The 22,272-nt window shown below is 48.9% G+C and overlaps 1 protein-coding gene across 7 annotated transcripts in view; it reads right to left on the bottom strand.

Annotated features, from left to right (window-relative positions):
* The window catches only part of gas2l3 (growth arrest-specific 2 like 3), a 59,579-nt gene that overhangs the window by 30,534 nt on the left and 6,773 nt on the right, over window positions 1–22,272 (bottom strand). The window contains exon 1 of one of the 7 annotated variants that reach the window (XM_086009652.1): window positions 18,839–18,858. The exons of the other annotated variants lie outside the window; for them this stretch is intronic. The gene's annotated coding sequence lies outside the window, so the exon portion shown is untranslated. Of the gene's footprint in view, window positions 1–18,838; window positions 18,859–22,272 lie in introns of those variants that run through there. 7 annotated transcript variants of the gene reach the window in all.

Here is a 22,272-nt window from a genome sequence, read left to right as displayed (position 1 = left end):
CGCCCAGCCCTGTTTGACTCATCACTGTGGCTTCTCGCACACACGGTTCTATAGAACAGCCACTAAACTTACTGACAAAGTTGTTGCAGTCTTTCTAACTGTAGTTTTAAACCAGGCACCATCTCCTGTACTGGCACACACTGATGAAAATCTCTCCAGTCAGTCCAAATTTAAAACCCATGTGGTTCGCTCATCCCCAAAATATCTCCATATATTTGAATATGCAACAAAAAAAAAGAGCAAGAATAATGCCACCAGTCTTCTGGACGGGAGCAGAGGCTGCTCTTCGAGAGAGAGTCAAAGTGCTGCGAACTGGAGCAAAAGGGCTTTGGATTTGGACCGACCTGTGGGCTTTCCTTCATGGGCAGTTGACGGAGGAGCAAATCTCTCCTTCCTGCATCAACAAGCAGAAGAGCAACAACAGTGAACTCTTTGTTTCAGACGCTGGCGGAACGATCCCATGCAATCCGAGGGTCTGGTGAAGTATTGAAGGCGAAGCCAGGCCGTGCAGCAGGCATCGCACTCGCTCGAACAAGAGTCTGAACAGAACGCAAGGGGAAGGGGCACGGCAACTGCCAAGAACGGGATAAAGACAACACGGATTGCTGGGAGCGCACTATTCATACAGAGCCCGTAAAACACAAAGCTCAGACGTCACAAACATGTTTGGCATCTGCACTGGATACTGCAAACAACAATATCCATCGCGGACAACACACAGAGCGAATGTTCAACACTGACACGAGCTATTTCCACTACGGCGCTAGACTTTAGTTCTACTATTAAAATCCTTAAAAATACAGCAGCCCATCACCAGAACAATCCCTGGTTTAACTCATTTTGTGTTCCTCATTAACATACTTTTTGTACAACCGCCAGAGATATTGGCCCAGATCTTGCTGGAGTGGGGCATCGCACGGCGTGCCCCGGTACTTACATTTATTTCCCGCACCCTTCAGCTCGAACAATTTTGCATTGTAAGTTGCTGGGAGTGCAAGCCAATAGTGGAGCGGTGATGGCAACAGGCCATCTGGGGCCTCAGGTGAACGACGGAACCAACAGTCCAACTCCTTAACCAATCAGATTGGTGAAAGTAAGGGAAAAAAATTGCATTTTAAAAATCTCAAAGAACAATTAACTAACTGCAGGAGTGAGACTCCACAGTTTCAACTGTTCCTTCTCTGGGCCGGAGAGGTTGAGTGGCATTGCCGGAACCTAAATCTCATTAAAAGGGTCCTTACGCTGTTCAGTACCAGCACTAACTTTCCACGGTGAGTTTAATGGGTAATTAATGCACAAATGCAGCAATTTCCTGAACCTCACGGGGAGGTTGAGGACGAGCTGCCGTTTTCGCGAGGCGGACGGCGGAGATCGTCCGGCAACTTGTGCCGATTCACAACTCGCGGCGTATCGCTCCCTATCCACAAGTCGCTGAATGATTTATGCATCAATAATGGCGGGCGCCATTAACACTTATTTTTAAAGCAAATTCTGGGCCATTAACTGGTCATTATCACATTGTGATCTTGCTGTGCGTAAATTGGCTGCTGCGCTTCCTACATCACAACAGTGACTACACTTCAAAAAGTACTTAATTGGCTGTAAAGAGCTTTCGGAAGTCCCGAGGTAGGGAAAGGCGCTGTAGAAATGAAAGTCTGTGTTATAAATTGCCGCACAGAGACTTGACGGGGCGCGGTGGTGAAATTGATTTAGGCCCGCTTTCGGGTCTCACATCTTTCAGGCGTCCTTTGGGCGGGAGATGATGGCCCCTGAAATTCACCATCGTAGTGCCTGTTTTATGCCTGTAAAATGACACGAGGTCCAAATTCTACCCCTTGTTGAGGGGAGTGTGACTGCCCTTGACATCAAGGCAGCATTTGACCAAGTGTGGCACCAAGGAGCCCTAGTAAAACTGGTCAATGAGAATCAGGGGGGGGGAAACTCTCCAGTGGCTGGAGTCATACCTAGCACAAAGGAAGATGGTTATCGTGGTTGAAGGTCAAGCATCACAGCCCCAGGACATCCTCAGCGCAGAGTCCTAGGCCCAACCACCATCAGCTGCTTCATCAATGACCTTTCCTCCAACAGAAGGTCAGAAATGGGGATGTTCGCTGATGACTGTACAGTGTTCAGCGCCATTCACAATTCCTCAGATAATGAAGCAGTCCATGCCCGCATGCAACAAAACCTGGACGACGTTCAGGCTTGGGCTGATAAGTGGCAGGTAACATTCGTGCCAGGCAATGACTATCTTCAACAAGCGAGAGTCTAACCAGCTCCCCTTGGCATTCAATGGTATTACCATCGCCGAATCCCCCACTATCAACATCCTGGGGGGTCGCCATTGACCAGAAACTTAACTGGACCAGCCACATAAATACTGTGGCAACAAGAGGTCAGAGGCTGGGTATTCTGCAGCGAGTGTCTCACCTCCCGACTCCCCAAAGCCTTTCCACCATCTACTAGGCACAAGTAAGGAGTGTGATGGAATACTCTCCACTTGCCTGGATGAGTGCAGCTCCAACAACACTCAAGAAGCTCGACACCATCCAGGACAAAGCAGCCCGCTTGATTGGCACCCCATCCACCACCTTAAACATTCACTCCCTCCACCACCGGCGCACCGTGGCTGCAGTGTGTACCATCTACAAGATGCACTGCAGCAACTCGCCAAGGCTTCTTCGGCAGCACCTCCCAAACCCACAACCTCTTCCACCTAGAAGGACAAGGGCAGTAGGCGCATGGGAACACCACCACCTTCAAGTTCCCCTCCAAGTCACACACCATCCGGACTTGGAATTATATCACCAATCCTTCATCGTCGCTGGGTCAAAATCCTGGAACTCCCTCCCTAACAGCACTGTGGGAGCACCTTCACCACACGGACTGCAGCGGTTCAAGAAGGCAGCTCACCACCACCTTAGAGGGCAACTAGGGGATGGGCAATAAATGCTGGCCTTGCCAGCTACGCCCACATCCCAGGAACTAATAAAAAGAATCTCCATTATAGTGTCTACATCATATCCCTTCATAAAGTTGTTAAAGGAAATACATTTGCAGGGCTATGGGGAAAGAGCAGCAGGGAGTGGGACTAATTGGAGAGCTCTTTCAAAGAGCCGGCACAGGCACGATGGGCCGAATGGCCGCCTTCTGTGCTGTATCATTCCATGATTCCAGGACTTAAATCAGTTTTATAAATCGCCTCAGACCCAGTTTCTAAAATGGGTTAAGTCGACGTATTCACAACATGGAATGAATGGCATCCATCACCAAAAACTGGTGTCAAAGCAAGAAACTGCAAACAACAAAGCAATTGACAGTCGCTTTTATTATCTCTTTTACTAATTGTCTCAGACTGAACACTACGTGCGTTCAAACACTGCCAGGGCACCTCGAGTCCTTGGACTGAAGCCAGCCAGACAACCAGAGACACACACAGACAAACAACTGCTTGAATTTATATAGCGCCTTTAAATGCAGTAAAACATCCCAAGGTGCTTCACAGGAGCGATTATCAAACAAAATTTGACATCGAGCCACATAAGGATAAATTAGAGTAGATGACCAAAAGCTTGGTCAAAGAGGTCGGTTTTAAGGAGCGTCTTAAAGGAAGAAAGAGTGGTAGAGAGGCGGAGAGGTTTAGGGAGGGAATTCCAGAGCTTAGGGTCTTGACAGCTGAAGGCACGGCCGCCAATGGTGGAGCGATTAAAATCGGGGGTGCTCAAGAGGCCAGAATTGGAAGACGCAGATATATAGGATTACACAGGATATACAGCACAGCAACAGGCCATTCGACCCAACCAGTCCATTCCAGCATTTATGCTCCACTCGAGCCTCCTAATGTATTTCCTCATCTAACTATCAACATAACCCTCTATTCCCTTCTCCCTCAGATGCTTGTCCAGCCTCCCCTTAAATGTATCGATACTATTCGCTTCAACCACTCCCTGTGGTAGCGAGTTCCACATTCTCACCACTCTCTGGGTAAAGAAGTTTCTCCTGAATTCCTTATTGGATTTCTTGGTGACTATCTTATATTGATGGCCTCTAGTTATGCTAACCCCCACAAGTGGAAACACTCTCTGTATCCCCTCTATCAAAACTTTTCATAATTTTAAAGACCTCTATTAGGTCACCCCTCCGCCTTCTCCTTTCTTTTCAAGAGACCCCCCAGCCTGTTCATCCTTTCCGGATATGTATACTCTCGCATTTCTGTTATGATTCTAGTAAATCTTCTCTGCACCCTCTCCAGTGCCTCTATATCCTTTTTATAATATGGCAGACTGATACTGCACACAGTACTCCAAGTGTGGTCTAACCAAGGTTCGATACAGGTTTAGCATAACTTCACTACTTTTCAATTCTATCCCTCGAGAATAAACCCTAGTGCTTGGTTTGCTTTTTTTTTTTATAAATGGCCTTGCTAACCTGTGTTGCAACTTTGTGATTTGTACGTCGAGATCCCTTTGTTCCTCTACCCCATTTAGATTCATATTTTCCAAGTAATATGTGGCAACCCTATTTTTCTTACCAAAATGTAATACCTCACGTTTATCTGTTAAATTTCATTTGCCAATTATATGCCCATTCCTCAAGTTTATTAATATCTCAGAGGGTTGTGGGGCTGGAGGAGATTACAGAGATGGGGAGGGGGGGGGGGGGGGGGCTATGGAGGGATTTGAAAACAAGGATGAGAATTTTTAAATGGAGCTGTTGCTTAACCGGGAGCCAATGTAGGTCAGCGAGCACAGGGGTGATGGGTGAACGGGACTCGGTGCGAGTTAGGACACTTGCAGGGCTACGGGGAAAGGGCGGGGGGAGTGAGACTAACTGAAGTGCTCTTGCAGAAAGCGGGCACGGGCTCGACGGGCCGAATGGCCTCCTTCTGTGCTGTAACCATTCTATGATTCTATGACATTCACTGAAACATACAAAGTTATAGGGCTCGATAGGATGGATGCTGGGAGAATGTTTCCCTTGGCTGGGGAGTCTAGAACCAGGGGCCACAGCCTAAGGATAAAGGATAGGCCATTCAGGGCTGAGATGAGAAGAAATGTCTTCACACAGAGGGTGGTGAATCTTTGGAATTCTCTACCCCAGAGGGCTGTGGAGGCTCAGTCATTGGGTATATTCAAAACAGAAGCCGATAGATTTCTGAGGCTGGCAGGAATGACGTATGAGGAGAGATTGGGTCGATTGGGCTTGTACTCGCTGGAGTTTAGAAGAATGAGAGGGAATCTCATTGAAACTTATAAAATTCTAACAGGACTAGATGCAGGAAGGATGTTCCCGATGGCGGGGGAGTACAGAACCAGGGGACACAGTCTAAGGATAAGGGGTAAGCCATTTAGGACAGAAATGAGGAGGAATTTCTTCACCCAGAGTGTGGTGAACCTGTGGAATTCTCTACCACAGAAGGCGGTGGAGGCCAGTTCATTAAATATATTCAAGAAGGAGTTGGATATATTTCTTAAGGCTAAAGGGATCAAGTGGTATGGGGAGAAAGCAGGGACCGGATACTGAATTTGGATGATCAGCCATGAACGCATTGAATGGCGTAGCAGGCCCGAGGGGCCGAATGGCCTACTCCTGACACGGGCAGCAAAGTTTTGGATGACCTCAAGTTACGGAGGGTAGAATGTGGGAGGCCGGCCAGGAGTGCGTTGGAATAGTCAAGTCTAGAGAGTTAACAAAGGCATGGGTGAGGGTTTCAACAGATGAGCTGAGGCAGGGGCGGAGACAGGCGATGTTACCGAGGTGGAAATAGGCGGTCTTAGGGACACAGGCACACAAGCCTTGAAAAGTGTCATTCCGACAGTGCCGATTATAGGATTGATGTGAATATGGTGCAAAGTAAGTGGAGAGGAAACCTTACTGTGAATTTACTTCTACATTACGGCTCTAGCAGTGAATGCTGCAGGACGATGACATTCTCCCAGCGTGACCTCCCTCGGTGACTGGCTTCGGCTGAGACAAGTACAAGAACATTAAGCCTAACAAGCCCAGTTCCACTCCCACTTCCAATGTACCTCAATGCAGACTCTGCTCAACCCAATCCCTTCAATAATCGAAGCGTCATCTGTTGCCTGGGCCCTAAGCTCTGGAATTCCCGCCCTAAACCTCTCTCTCCTCCTTTAAGACGCACCTTAAAACCTCTCTCTTTGGCCAAGCTTTTGGTCACCTGCCCAAATTTCTCCTTATGTGGATCGGTGTCAAATTTTTTGTCTTAAAATACTCCTGTGAAGCGCCTTGGGACGTTTTACTACGTTAAAGGCACTATGTAAATACAAGTTGTTGTTGCAAACCCCTGGAACCAGTGTGTTCTATCGCTCTGCTCCCAAATGTAATGTAGCAAATATCCAGGCATCCAGCACAACCTCACAACCCACAATATTCAACACTGGCAGCCACGCACCCCAGATAATCCACTCAATCACCCATGGATTTCCTTATACTAAAGCATTCAGCCGTGGTTTAGTGGGTAGCACTCTTGCCTCAGAGTCAGAAGGTTGTGGGTTCGAGCAGCACTCGAGACTTGAGCACAAAATCTAGGCTGACACTCCAGGGCAGCGCTGAGGGGGCGCCGCCCTGTCGGAGGGGCCGTCTTTGGGATGAGATGTTAAACAGAGGCCCTGTCTGCTCTCAGGTTGACGTAAATGATCCCATGGCACTATTTCGAAGAGATGGGGAGTTCTCCCTGGTGTCCTGGGGCCAATATTTATCCCTTGATCAACATAAACAGATTATCTGGTCATTTATCTCATTGCTGTTTGTGGGAGCTTGCTGTGCACAAACTGGCTGCCACGTTTCCTACATCACAACAGTGACTACACTTCAAAAGTACGTCATTGGCTGTGAAACGCTATGGAACTTCCAGGGGGTCATGAAAGACGCTATATAAATGCAAGAGGGAAATGCTCCCCTGGTTGCAGAGACCAGAGCCTCTGAATCCTGGGTAGACCTCCAACAGGGTACTCGTGTCTGATGGGACTGGATTAACGACCCCCTTCCCACCCTCCACCAAAATCGCATCTAGCCGCTTCTCCTGGTCGGGAATGGCGAGTCAGGCTAATGACCTGTCCACGTAAAAGGGGACTTTGTTACAGGAACAACAGCAAGCTCCCACAAAGGGCAAGGTGATAATGGCCAGATAATCTGTTTTTTAGTGAGGTTGATTGAGGTATAAATATTGGCCAGAACACCAGGGAGAACTCCCCCTGCTCTTGTTCAAAATAGTGGTGTGGGATCTTTTACATCCACCCCAGAGCACAGACATGGCCTTGGTTTAACGTCTCATCCGAAAGACAGGACCTCAGACAGTGCAGCACTCCCTCAGTGGGAATGTCAGTCTGGATTTTTGTGCTCAAGTCTCTGGAGTGGGACTTGAACCCACAACCTTCTGACTCAGAGGAGAGAGAGTGCTACCCACCTGAACCACAGCTGACACTACGGCACATCCCTGACACTAAACACACCCACAGCAGCTTGTAATATCTCACCTCATGGTTTCAAAAAATGCATCTCAATATCTCAGTCAACAGGAAGGGCCATTCACCGAAAAGCATTAAACGACCAAATAAAAATGGTCATATTCTGGTGCGTTTAAATGAGAAAACACAATCCAATACTGTAAAAGCTGCAGAGATCCACACTCCCCACAATAAACTTAGATTTTCACAAACACAGAAGTCCACATGAATAGCAAAAGGCAGCTCACTGTGCTTGCAATGAACGAAAACTATCCGAAGGATTGGAATGCGACTGAACTATAGGTTTAAAATACACCATGTCAGTACTCAGAGCCTGTGAAACAAGCAAACACATTGCGAAGACCTGTGCAATGTTCTGCCTTTTAAATGAGCAATCTATATTGCAAAAAAAGTGACTGCACCCTTTTATAACAGAATCAACCATTTCAACCTGAAACAATCCATAATTACTTTCCCCCTTTCGCACCCAGTGCATCGCTGCACGATTATACCGAGGGGTGCAAATTACTGAGGAAGAAAGACTTGTATTTCTACAGTGTCTTTCAGGACCTCAGGACGTCCCAAAGCGCTTTACAGCCAATGAAGTACTTTTGAAGTGTGGTCACGGTTGTAATATAGGAAACGCGGCAGCCAATTTGCACACAGCAAGCTCCCACAAACAGCAACGTGAGAACGACCAGATAATGGGGGAAAAATGTGTGTTCGCCAGCAAAGTTACCGGTCGCTGGGAATGGCCGCATTGCTAACCGAGGGGGGGGGGGGGCCACGCACACTGAAGCAATACAAATTAAAATGCAGCGAAGCAATACATTTTTCAGCCCTTCCTGCCTTTGAAAAAATATTCAACATTTAAATGAAGTTCCAAATGTGAATATTCAGCTGTTAAAGCTGAATTACCGTCCTAACCTCAACAAATGGGAAAACTGCCTCAGTACTAACACAAATGGTTCAGCAAGCCAGGGAAGGGGCACCGAGGGTCTCGCACACAGCACTCCAGCTTTGTGCAGGGGATCAACACTGCAAGAGCGGCCCTCTACCCACAGGGGCCAGGAGGCCCTCCAGAAAGAACGATGTGGGAGAACATCACCGAGGCCGTCACTGCCAGCAGTGTCGCCCCCCACCACCTGGCTCCAGTGCCCAAAGAAACTTCATGACCTCAGGCCCCTGGTCAAGGTCAGTGAATGCATCTTCAAAAGCCGTCTCCTACCAACTGCACCACTAACCCCCCAATCACTCACCTACCAACAATCTGCACTGATGACAAGGCACATCTCCTATCTCTAGCCTCACCTCACCCCCTTGGAGGAGACTTGGCAGGGGCATGGTTGAGCCCTTGACCAGCGGCGGGGCTGAAAGGATGCAAGATGCGGGTACCCTCGTACGTTATCCTCCTTCTGGCATGCACCTTTTTCTTTCCTGCCCTCCCATCACCACAACTCCACCCTTCCGCCTTCCTCATTTCACACACCCAAGAAATGCAGCCTGCCCAGCCAGCAGGTCAACAAGAGGCAGCCTGCCCAGCTAGTGGGACTGCAGCCGGATGATTCCATCCCGGAAATCCCGGCCACAAAGGGGCCGTCGGGGATGCATCCTTCCATCTGATTCCTCCTCTTCGACTTCCTCCTTTTCACCATCTTCCTCTTCCCGCTGCAAGCGGATGCTGTAAATGTGAAATACTCAGTTGGTCAGGGCAGCATGTCGACCCAAGACGTGAACTCTGTCTTTCTCTCCACGGATGTTGCGTGACCTGCTGAGTAGTTGCAACATGTTCTGTCTTCTCAAGGCCTCCATTTACCATCCGAGCCCTTGCAAGCGTCCAGCAGCACTCCCTACATGCTTAAAAAACTTTTCACATCTACTGCAGCAAGCCACCCCTTCAATAAAATTTGAAAAAAAGCCCAAACCCTTAAGTTCAAACTTACCTGAGCAATCTGTGTGTCCCTTGAAGAGCTGCAAACTTCGCCACAGTCAGCCCACTTGCACAGCAGGTTAACCTGGCGTGCTTAGGACCCAGTGCTGAATTCAGTGCTAGGGTCGAAGCTCGCGTTGGTGGCATTAAGTCGGCATTGCACGCCAATTGAAGTCACCGTGCCGCCATTTTTTTCCCCCCAGGGCACTGCCAGAGCAAAGGGGGAGAGGAATATGGCAGCCATCGCGGGACATTCCCCAGGAGCTGGCGAGAGTGTGGCACTTTATGGTAAGGAGATGAATTTCAAGCCAATCTATTTGTGATGTTGATTGAGGGATAAATATTGACCAGGACACCAATGAGAACTCCCCTGCTCTTAGAGTCAGAGTCACAACGGCACAGGAGGTGGCCATTCAGCCCATCAAGTCCGTGCCGGCTCTCTGCAGAGCAATCCAGTCAGTCCCATTCCCCTCACTCTATCCCCGTAGCCCTGCAAGTTTATTTCCCTCAAGTGCCTACCCAGTCGCCCCTTGAAAACATTGAGTGTCTCCGCTTCCGCCACTTCAGTCAGCAGCAAATTCCAGGTCCTCACCATTCACTCCTCACGTTCCCCCCCTGCATCTTTTGTCCAAAACCTTAAATCTGCATCCCCTAGTCCTTATACCTTCAGCTAGTGGGAACAGCCTTTCCCCGTCTTCTTCGAAATAATGCCGTGGGGTTTGTTACGTCCACTTGAGGGGGCAGACAGGGCCTCAGTTGAACATCTCATCTAAAATACGGCACCTCAGACACTAACGCTCCCTCAGTACTGCCCCTCCGACAATGCGGCACTCCCTCAGTACTGTCCCGCCTGACAGTGCATAGAAACATAGAAGATAGGAGCAGGAGTAGGCCATTCGGCCCCTCGAGCCTGTTCCGCCATTTAATGAGATCATGGCTGATCATCCAAACTCAGTACCCTGTCCCTGCTTTCTCCCCATAGCCCTTAATCCCTTTAGCCTTAATATATCTAACTCCTTCTTGAATATATTTAATGAATTGGCCTCAACTGCCTTCTGTGGTAGAGAATTCCACAGCTTCACCACTCTCTGGGTGAAGAAATTCCTCCTCATCTCTGTCCTAAATGGCTTACCCCTTATCCTTAGACTGTGACCCCTGGTTCTGGACTCCCCCGCCATCAGGAACATCCTTCCTGCATCTAGTCTGTCTAGTCCTGTTAGAATTTTATAAGTTTCAATTCTTCTAAACTCTAGCGCGTATAAGCCCAATCGACCCAATCTCTCTTCATACGTCAGTCCTGCCATCCCAGGTATCAGTCTGGTGAATCTTCGCTGCATTCTCTCTATGGCAAGAACATCCTTCCTCAGATAAGGCGACCAAAACTGCACAATACTCAAGGTGTGGCCTCACCAAGGCCTTGTACAACTGCAGCAAGACATCCTTGCTCCTGTACTCGAATCCTCTGGCTATGAAGGCCAACATACCACTTGCCTTCTTAACCGCCTGCTGTACCTGCACGCTTACCTTCAGCGACTGCTGCACAAGGACACCCAGGTCTCATTGCACTTCCCCTTCTCCCAATCTATTGCCATTCAGATAATAATCTGCCTTCCTGTTTTTACCACCAAAGTGGATAACCTCACATTTATCCACATTATACTGCATCTGCCCAATCACCCAACCTGTCCAAATCAAACTGGAGTTTCTCTGCATCCTCCTCATAGCACACACACCCACCCAGCTTTGTGTCATCTGCAAACTTGGAGATATTACCGGTACCCCACTAGTCACTGCCTGCCACTCGGAAAAGGACCCATTCATGCCAACTCTTTGCTTCCTGTCTGCCAACCAGTTCCCTATCCAAGTCAGTACCTTACCCCCAATCCCATGTGCTTTAACTTTGCACGCCAATCTCTTATGCGGGACCTTATCAAAGCCTTCTGAAAGTCCAAATACACCACATCCACTGGTTCCCCCTTATCTATTCTACCAGTTACATCCTCAAAAAATTACAGTAGATTAGTCAAGCACGATTTACCTTTTGTAAATCCATGTTGACTTTGTCCGATCCTATCACTGTTTTCCAAGTGCTCTGCTATTACATCTTTTATAATGGACTCTAGCATTTCCCCCACTACCGATGTCAGGCTTACCAGTCTGAGGCCTAGAAATTCGGTGGTGCCCCAAAAAACTCGCCTGGGCGCCGGAATTACCGCTGCGAACGGAGCTGTTTGCGCCATCTCGATATTCAGTTTCAACGCCCCAAACGGAAGCGCGGCGCTGCTCGAGGCGCCCCGCATCCCTCTTGGGGCGCTGAAACTGAATATCGCAGCGCAACGTGCCGCAGCGCCACACGCTGCGGCATGGCGCACTGCGGTACTGCAGGCCTTCCTCCCCTTCTTAAAAGGGGAGGGGCCTGCACCAGCGCGATCCGAGATCGCGAGTGCCGGCAAAAGAGCCCGGCACAGAGGAGAAGTGCCGGGCGCTTGGGACACAGCCGGCACTGCCCCGGGGGGGGGGGGGGGGGGGCGCTCAGGAGGCCGGGGACGTGAGGTGGAGCTGGCAGGTGGCCAGCAAGAAAAATGGCCGCCCCGCACCTCCCCTTTAATTAGCGCCACTACCGCCACAGGTAGGCCCCCCTGACCCGGTCGCAAATTGCGACCAAATATCGCGATTGGGGCGCTGCGCACACCGATGACGTCATCGGTGGCAGCGCAGCGCTACAGGCCAACGCCGCCATTAGCGCCCCTCTAAATATCGCGGGAGGTATGGCCAGTGGTGCTAAAGCTGCTGAGTGCCCTCTTTAGGCGCTAACTGGTGGCGCAGCCCACCGAATTTCTAGGCCTATAATTCCCCGTTTTCTCTTTACCACCCTTTTTAAATAGTGGGGTTACATTAGCTACCCTCCAATCCATGGGAACTGTTCCAGAGTCTATAGAATTTTGGAAGATGACCAGCAATGCATCTACTATTTCTAAGGCCACTTACTTAAGTACCCTAGGATGTAGATTATCAGGCCCTGGGGATTTATCGGCCTTCAATGCCATCAATTTCCCCAACACCATTTCCCTACAAATACTGATTTTATTCAATTCCTCCCTCTCATTAGACCCTATGTTCCCTGACATCTCTGGAAGGTTATTTGTGTCCTCCTTTGTGAAGGCAGAACCAAAATATGTATTTAATTGGTCTGCCATTTCTTTGTTCCCCATTATAAATTCAGCGCTCCCTCAATACTGCCCCTCCGACAGTGCGGCGCTCCCTCAGTACTGCCCCTCCGACAGTGCAGCGCGCCCTCAGTACTGCCCCTCCGACAGTGCAGCGCTCCCTCAGTACTGCACTGAAGTGTCAGCCTGGATTATGTGCTCAAGTCTCCGGAGTGGGGCTCGAACCCACAACCATCTGAATCAGAGGCGAGGGTGCCACCCACGGCTGACCCCTTGTAATAATTCATAGTGTGAACTTATTTTCTCTAGTTTCCAGCAGACAATCTGCCGCGTGCAGTAGACATCCTTTAAAGAGAAACAGAGCGGTTGTTGGAGTGGATTGGGAGTGGTTGGATTACAAGCAAACTCCTTGTTCTATTCACGACTAAATGTGACTCATTCCTGCTGTGAGTAACTGCAACCAGTGAAATGTCAAAGTTCTTTTTTTTTTTAAAAACTAATTTATTATCGGTTGTAAAGAAGAATATTCCAAAAGTGCACAAAAAAAGAAAATTTATGTCGAGACGAGTGACTAAATATTTTTATACTGATTAACTGAAGTCTGAATTCCCTTTTGCTTTGGTTTCAGTATTACCTTCTCATCCTGCTTTTCAAATCCCATGGCCTCGCAGGTCCCTATCTCTAATCTCCTCTAGCCCCACAACCCCCTCCGAGATCTCTGCGCTCCTCCAATTCTGGCCGCTTGAGCTTCCCCGATTTTAATCGCTCCACCAGTGGCGGCCGTGCCTTCAGCAGCCTAGGCTCGAAGCTGTGGAATTCCCTCCCTAAACCTCTCCGCCTCTCTCTCCTCTAAGACTTTTTAAATCCCATCTCTTTGGCCAAGCACCCTCCTAATATCTCCTTCTGTGGCTTGGGGTCAATCTGTGTCCAAGAACGCTTGTGTGAAGCGCCTTGGGACATTTTTCTGTGTTAAAAGCGCTGTATAAATAGAATTCGTTGTTTACACATATACTAGAATACAAGCTGAAGTATTAAACTTCAGCCAACCTGTTCTAATTGATTTAGATTTTGCAGTGGGGAAAGAGTTAAACTGACATCACTGGCAGTTTCACTGAATGGTGTAATAAAGACAATAATCTAATAGGCCTTTGCAGTAGTAAGCTTTTTCTAAATTGCTGAACTGGCAGTTGAGATAACCTAGCCAGACATGGAACCATTAAAGGCCAAGTTCTGTTCTGGCAGGAAAGTAAAACAATGAGTTGGAAGTAAAGAGGCCCAGAGAGGCAGGAAAGGAGGACAATGAGTCAGAAGTACAATGTTGATGAGACCCCATCTGGCATAAACAAAGGGATAACGGACATATACTTTTTCGGTAATAAAGGCGGTACTTTAATGTAACGCGGCATAGGCAACCAATCAGTGAAGATGCATGCGGGCCAAGGTCCAATCAGATGGCAGGAATGAATTTTGAATGAGCTGGACATGTGTATTGTAATGTATAAAAATGTAGTGTTTGCTGTACCAATTTGGAAAAGTCTGGCTAAGACAGAGCAGACTGTCTCCCCACCGGTGCAATAAAGACAACTTGACTATCGATCGAAAACCTTGTGTCGAGTGTTGGTTTAAAATACTCCACAACAATTGGCGTCACAAACAGGATCCACACAGACGGGAGGCACAGGCGAGTGAAGCCGAGCCAAAAACCCGAGTACTTTTAAATACCACGTAGTTAGGGCAAGGCAACACCGTCTCGTGTCCACCGCCCCCTTTGGAATCAAAGAACTAAAAGGTTTGAATCGATAAATCAAGCGGTCTTGGGGTTAGGGTGAAACACACAGAAGTATAGGCGTGGTATGAGTTGCAAGTAGTGCGTTAACTTTGGAGTAAAAGTCTAAAGCATACCTCTGACAACTCCAGTTGCAAGTAGTGCTAAGCATACCTCTGACAACAAATTACCCAAACAAAATTGTTGCAAGTTGGGTCTCACTTTGAGAGAGTAAGGGAGGTACCTCTGACAACTGTGGTTACAAGTACCGTCTCACTCTGCGAGTAAAGTAAGGGGCGTACCGCTGACAACTGGGGTTACAAGTACCGTCTCACTCTGCGAGGGTAAAGTAAGGGGCGTAACGCTGACAACAATGAACCATGGGAAGTGAAGAACTTGAGTGGGGACCAGTGGGGTCTCCGACACGCTATTTAGCAGACACAAATAAAAGATTAATTGACAAAATGGTTAAAAACGATTGGCAACCGAACAACCCACTGGTAAAACAAAGAGAATGGTGGGCTAAAGAAACAAAATTAAAGGAAGAAAAGGCCATCATTTTAGTGGCTCGTGCATATTAGGAGTTGAGTAGACGTACTCGAATTTGGACCAAAAACAGGTGCCAAAATTGTACCAGAGTACCAGTAATTTAAGAAAAGGAATAAGGAAAAAATGTAAGTTTTATCGACACAGATGCGATCAGTTTCTGTCCAAAACAAGTAAAATACCCGAGTGAAAGGAATCTTAAAAGGAATGCTGGAATCTCAGTTTGTTAAAAGTGTAGAAGTTTCCTGTCTTTGAAAGAAAATGTCTGTTGTGTTTGTTTTAGCGCCACCCACTCTTTTGTACAGAGAGCTAAAAGCTGTTTAACCCTTTGAAGACTTGTCTTGAGTGATGGACAAGCGTTTTAAGTTTGTTAATTGTTTTACAAAAGACAAGCTTCAGCCTTGAAGTCACAGTTGCCAATGTGCCTGGAAGATAATGAAGCTATGGTTTCTTTCTTTTTCCAAGTGATACTGGTTAGTTAAAAAAATTGATCTGGATTGGATTGGAGTTATGAGGTTAATTAACCTATTAAAATCAGACTTTTATTGTGGCCACGGTGAAATTCTGGTTGGTGTAAATTTGTGTAGACCGCATTGAATAAGATATTTAATGGTCTGAAACCAGACTTTAAAAGATTTACAGTCTTGGATATAGCAAACGGGTTCTGGTCCATACCATTGGCAGAGCAATCACAAGGGAAATTCGCCTTTACTGTCGGGGATAGACAGTATACATGGACCAGGGCCCCGCAGGGGTTCCACAATAGTCCAAATATATTCCACCATGTACTGAGTCAAGCCTTAGACGAGTTAGACCCATCAAAGTACCAGAGTGCCCTACTCCGATATGTCGATGACATAATGATTGCATCAGAGGATGCCAAAGGACACATGGGAGCATTACTCGCCACCCTCCAGACACTTAAGAAAGCTGGCTTTAAATTGAGCCCCCCAAAAAAAGGCACAGGTTGGACTGTCCAAAGTAAAGTATCTAGGGCACGAGATTAGCCAGGGGTATAAGGCACTCCCACAGGAAAGAAAGGCAGCCATAAAAGACATGCCAAGGCTAGTGACCGTCCGGGGAGTGAGGAAAGTGTTGGGACTGTTTAACTACTGCAGGAATTTCATATCAGACTTTGCAGGGAAAGCAGAGCCGATTCAATGGTTAGTTAAAGGGGGGGGGGGAAAAAGAGACCCGCCACTGATAAGATAGAATGGGAATCGGAGCAGGACGAGGCTTATGCAAAATTAAAAGCAGCCTTGACGTCCGCACCCGCACTAGGATTGCCAAATAAAGTCAAACCATTCCATATATACTATAGACGGGAACTTCTATAATGCTGTAGTCAGCCAAGAGTACGGGGGAGATGCGAGGCCAACTGCCTATTACTCTGCCCAACAAACCCCTGTGGCTAAAGGAATGGCGAGATGCATGGCAGCCCTCGACTGCGCCATATGGGCGGTGCGGATGTGCAAGCCCTTCACTATGTCAGGACAGCTGATATTACACACGCAACAGTGGTGGATCTACATAGAAGATAGGAGCAGGAGTAGGCCATTCGGCCCCTCGAGCCTGCTCCGCCATTCAATGAGATCATGGCTGATCATCCAATTTCAGTATCCAGTCCCTGCTTTCTCGCCATATCCCTTGATCCCTTTAGCCTTAAGAAATATATCCAACTCCTTCTTGAATATATTTAATGAATTGGCCTCTACTGCCTTCTGTGGTAGAGAATTCCACAGGTTCACCACTCTCTGGGTGAAGAAATTCCTCCTCATCTCTGTCCTAAATGGCTTACCCCTTATCCTTAGACTGTCACCCCTGGTTCTGGACTCCCCAACCATCAGGAACATCCTTCCTGCATCTAGTCTGTCCAGTCCTGTCAGAATTTTATAAGTTTCAATGAGATCCCCTCTCATTCTTCTAAACTCCAGCGAGTACAAGCCCAATCGACCCAATCTCTCCTCATACGTCATTCCTGCCATCCCAGGTATCAGCCTGGTGAATCTTCGCTGAACTCCTTCCATGGCAAGAACATCCTTCCTCAGATAAGGCGACCAAAACTGCACACAACACTAAAGACGTGCTAAACACAGGCAAAATGAAGGCTGTATCTGACAGAAGGAGGGCGGCTTGGGAAGCAGTATTGATACCCAAGGACAGATCAGTCCAGATTATAAGGGAACATAGCATTCCCTCTGCGGGGTTGACTATCAGAGGGTGAGGCACACGAGTGTCAGTTAGCATTCGAAGAAGAGGTCAGAGGAACCGTGTCAGAATCGCCCCTTGAAAATCCCCAAAACACCTTTTATGTAGACGGATCTCGCCGATATATAAATGGGGAGCCACACACAGTTGGGCAGTAGTATTCGAGAATGGAGAAACAGTCGCAAAGGGAGGGCTTGAAGGAGGAACCTCGGCGCAGGTAGCAGAACCAGTGGTTCTCAGAAGCATTGAAATCGCCAAAAGGAAAACGAGTAAATATATACACAGATATTAGATATGCGTTTGGGGTAGTACATGATTATGATAGCGTGGAATAGTAAAGGATATGTAACCTCTGGGAGGACAACAAATACAGCATGAGGAGGTAGTGAGAGACCTAGCAGAAGCAGTAAAAGGAGAAGAGGTAGCAGTGATTAAAGTAAAGGCACACCGTAAGATAGTGAGCGAGCAACAAAAAGGAAACATGCTAGCTGATCAGGCAGCAAAAGCAGCAGTGGACACAGATGCCTATACCAGCAGGTAGAATAACAGCAGAGGAAGTGAACATTAAAAGAATCCAAGAGGAGACCGAAATGGAGGACCAGGAGCAGTGGACAAAGAGAGGCGCAGCCAAAGGTAGAGATAGAATATGGAAAAAGGATCATAGGGTGGTAGCCCCTCGCTGTATCCAGGAGAATTTATTGAAAATATACCATGGGGGGCAGAATGGCATGATAGGTAGGCTAAGTATAGATTGGTGGAGGAGTGGAATGGGACAAGATGTGGTAAGATATTGCAGACGCTGCATCATCTGTGGACAGCACAACCCGGGTAGGCCCATAAAAGGTTAGAATGGCCCACCAGCCATGACCCAAAGGCCCCTGGGAAAACCTCCAGATAGACTTTACTGGACCCCTACCCAACAGCAGAGGGAAGAAATACTGTTTAGTGATCATAGACCAGTTTACAAGGTGGGTGGAAGCATTCCCTACCAGAGACTGTAGTGCTCAGATTGTGGCCCGAGTATTCTCATATGACGTGATACCGAGATATGTGGGGGGGGGTCCCGTTGCAAATAGATTCAAATCAAGGTACCCACTTTATGGGAAAAGTAATGAAAGAAGCTTGTAAGTTACTGGGAGTAAGACAGAAGTTCCATATCCCCCATCATCCGCAAAGCTCAGGCATGGTAGAGTTAATGAACAGAACCCTGAAAACAGCCTTAAGCAAGGCCATAGCCAAAACCGGACAGGGATGGGTGGATGTCCTTCCGTGTATCCTGAGGAGGCTGAGAGCCACCCCAAACAGGGTGACCGGACTGACACCATATGAACTCATGACTGGACGAGCAATGCGTCTGCCGGAAGGAGTAGCATCTGGTAGCGAGGGACTAGGACCCTTAATAGATAAAATTAGGAAATACGTACAAATATTGGATAATCAATTGAAAGAGCTCAAACAAGAAGTTAAAGAACAAGACATCAGAGATAAAAATACACAAAAGCAGGGGGCCTCGGAGCCCCTACCCAAAGTGGGCGAGCAGGTATTTGTTAAAATATTGCCAGAGAGATCGGGATTCTCACCTAGATGGACCGGACCATTTGAGGTTATCATGACCAGCGATACATGCGCATATATAGATATGAGGGGAAAAGGGTAGAGGGAAACATTGGACCCAATTAAAATGATATAGCAATACCCCATCTGATCTTAAATCCCACAGGAACAATGGAATAAACACCGGAGATAAACTAACCTCTGGTGACGACCAGGCTTCTGCTTAATTTACAGGGAAACTTCACCATGAAGGTGGGATTACTGCTGGGACACAAAATAAGCAAAGGGACATCCCACATTACACGACAAGTACATGATGAAGAAGCACCATGTTTTAAGGGAACAATCACATTCGGAGTCTCATCCACGGCTCCCAATACACAGAAAGAAGAGACAAGCGAACCGAGGATGCTACAATGTCCAGATACAAAACCTGGGCCTATGAATGGACTAGTATTATTTACCGAGGGAGAACAATTGTATGATAATGTGAGACACGAAATTGTACCGGTACTAATGAACTTAATGTTACAATGGCCAGGATATTGTGAAAGGTTTACTAAAACTAGAGAATTGTAAGCATATATGATAAAGAATGTAATTAACCAAGCTGCTGATGCAACAGGGGCTACTAATTTCAGGGTGTGGTAAACCACTTTTACCGTTCACTATCGTTACACTATAGTTATCACTGTTAGATCGTTTCCCTATAGTTATCACTGTTCACATTGTTGTATCACTGTACGAGGTCACCTCTTGTCACGCTGCTATACCTGGGCTGACCACTGCCGACTCCGCCCATGGCTCCACCTACCTGCCCAGGTATAAAGGTGGTCGACTGGCTGGTATTCCTCCTTCTTGGATCCGATCACCCACGAGGGTGGGCTCTGTTATTTAGTCAATAAAAACCTATAGTTACTTTCTTAACTCGTCGCTTTTCATTGGACAAATTGATAGGTATATCAATTTTATTGACTAAATTTTAAAATGTCGTCACTTGAGCAGCCAAACAACCAGTCAACGGAGCAGCCAAACGACCAGCCAGACGCCCAGCTACAACAGCCACAGCAGCCGGCTTGGCTGCGAGCCCTCAAACCACCATACCTGGATCTAAACCCACAAGCAACAAACGCAGCCCTCGACTTCAAACACTGGCTGTGCTGCTTCGAATCCTACCTGGAAGAATCCGGCGTCCCTCAGAGATCCAAACTGAGAGTTCTGACCGCCCAAGCGAGCCCTAAAGTATACGCACTCATCCAGGACATTACTACTTACGAGGCCGCTATCAACCTACTGAAACAGCAGTACCGGAGCCCGGTAAATTCCATGTATGCCAGACACCTCCCAAGATCCCGCCCGCAACAGCCAGGCGAGTCTGTGGCTGAATTTTTACGGGCGCTACGAACACTCGGCAGGGACTGTGACTTTAAAGCAGTATCGGCTGCAGAAAACACTGAAGATAACATCCGTGATGCCTTCGTGAAAGGCCTTCGGTCCGACTACTCACGGCAGAGACTGCTGGAATCAAAGGACCTCGACCTGAACACAGCTGCAGCCTTGGCCTACTCCCTAGAAGTGACCGAGCGGGACCTCGAAGTGTATTCCAGGTACAGTTCGCGACTCTGGGACTCGGGCCCGACCCCGACCGCAATACCCCTCGTAGCGCCGCCCCCGGGACCTACCTCAGCGTCCCGGACCCGATCGGGACCGCCACCCCCGATACCGGCTGCGACTTCGGACCCCCGCGACCGGGCCGCCGGCTGCTTCTTCTGTGGGCAGGCGAAACACCCGAGGTCGCGCTGCCCAGCCAAAAACGCGACGTGCTCCAGCTGCCTGAAGAAAGGCCACTTCGCGAAGGCCTGCAGAGGGAGAGCAGCAGAGGCCAGCAGTGCCTCATGCGAACTGTGGGGGCGGCCATCTTCTATCAAGGCCACAGATGAGCAATGGGGCGGCCATCTTTGATCCAGGCAACCGACGCCAGCAGTGCCTCATGTGGGTTGTGGGGGCAGCCATCTTCTCCACCATTTTGCCCCACCTCGTGGGCGCCTCCATTTTACCCACCACGCTCGACCGCCACCTTACCTCCAGACCTGACGACCGCTTCACCTACAGACTACAGCGACCCGCTCAGCCACACACTAGCCTCCGTCACACTAGACCAAGCTCGCCCGCATCAGCTGTCCAAGTCAATGATGGACATCAAAGTAGACAGCCACGCCACGACCTGCCTGTTCGACAGCGGAAGCACGGAGAGCTTCATACATCCAGACACGGTGAGCCACTACTCCCTCACTGTCCAGCCAACGCGCAACCGGATCTCGATGGCATCGAGGTCCCACGCCACAGACATCAGTGGCTACTGTGTTGTGACCCTGTCGGTTAAGGGCACGGAGTATAAAAACTTTAAACTCCTCGTCCTGCCCCAGCTATGCGCTGCCGTCCTACTAGGGCTGGATTTTCAATCCCACCTCCAAAGCGTCACTCTAGCATACGGTGGACCCCTCCCCCCGCTCACAGTCGACAACCAGCAGCCTTTAAATCGCCCACCGCGTAACACCTGCGGCCTATCCACCCTCAAGGTCCTGCCACCTTCCCTGTTCGCTAACCTCACCCCCGACTGCAAACCCGTCGCTACCAAGAGCAGGCGGTACAGCTCCGGGGACAGAGCTTTCATTAGCTCTGAGGTGCAGCGTCTCCTGAAGGAGGGCATCATCGAGGGGAGCAGCAGCCCCTGGCGTGCCCAGGTTGTAGTCGTTAAGACCGGCAATAAAAACCGCCTGGTCATCGACTACAGCCAAACCATAAACCGGTACACCCAGCTGGACGCATACCCCCTTCCCCGCATATCTGATATGGTCAATCAGATTGCTCAATACCGGGTATTCTCTACCATCGACCTTAAGTCGGCCTACCACCAACTCCCTATCCGCCCCGAGGACCGCCAGTATACCGCCTTCGAGGCGAATGGCCGCCTCTACCACTTCCTTAGGGTCCCCTTCGGCGTCACCAACGGGGTTTCGGTCTTCCAAAGGGAGATGGACCGGATGGTTGACCAGAACGGGCTGCAAGCCACGTTCCCCTATCTAGATAACGTCACCATCTGCGGCCGCGACCGGCAAGACCATGACGCTAATCTGGAAAGATTCCTCCGTACGGCCCAACGGCTGAACCTCACCTACAATAAGGAGAAATGTGTGTTTAACACCTCGCGCCTTGCCATCCTCGGCTGCGTAGTAGAGAACGGAATCATCGGCCCCGATCCCGAAAGAATGCGTCCCCTCATGGAGCTACCCCTTCCCCACTGTCCAAAGGCGCTGAAGAGAACCCTGGGGCTCTTCGCCTACTATGCCCAATGGGTGCCGAATTATGCGGACAAAGCCAGACCCCTCATGAAGTCCACCTCCTTCCCCCTTACAGAAGAAGCGCGCGCGGCCTTCTCCCTCATCAGGGGAGACATTGCTAAGGCCACTATGCACGCAGTGGAGGAGTCCATCCCCTTCCAAGTGGAGAGCGATGCATCCGACTTCGCCCTAGCCGCTACCCTCAACCAGGAGGGGAGACCGGTGGCCTTCTTCTCAAGGACCCTACAGGGCCCTGAGATCCGACACTCTTCGGTCGAGAAGGAGGCCCAGG

Source organism: Somniosus microcephalus, chromosome 16, assembly GCF_052327205.1.
Source record: "Somniosus microcephalus isolate GS21.2 chromosome 16, FLI_Smic_1.0, whole genome shotgun sequence".
Taxonomy (NCBI): domain Eukaryota; kingdom Metazoa; phylum Chordata; class Chondrichthyes; order Squaliformes; family Somniosidae; genus Somniosus; species Somniosus microcephalus.
Note: the sequence above shows the minus strand (reverse complement) of the source record. Positions and strands in the feature narration are given on the sequence as shown.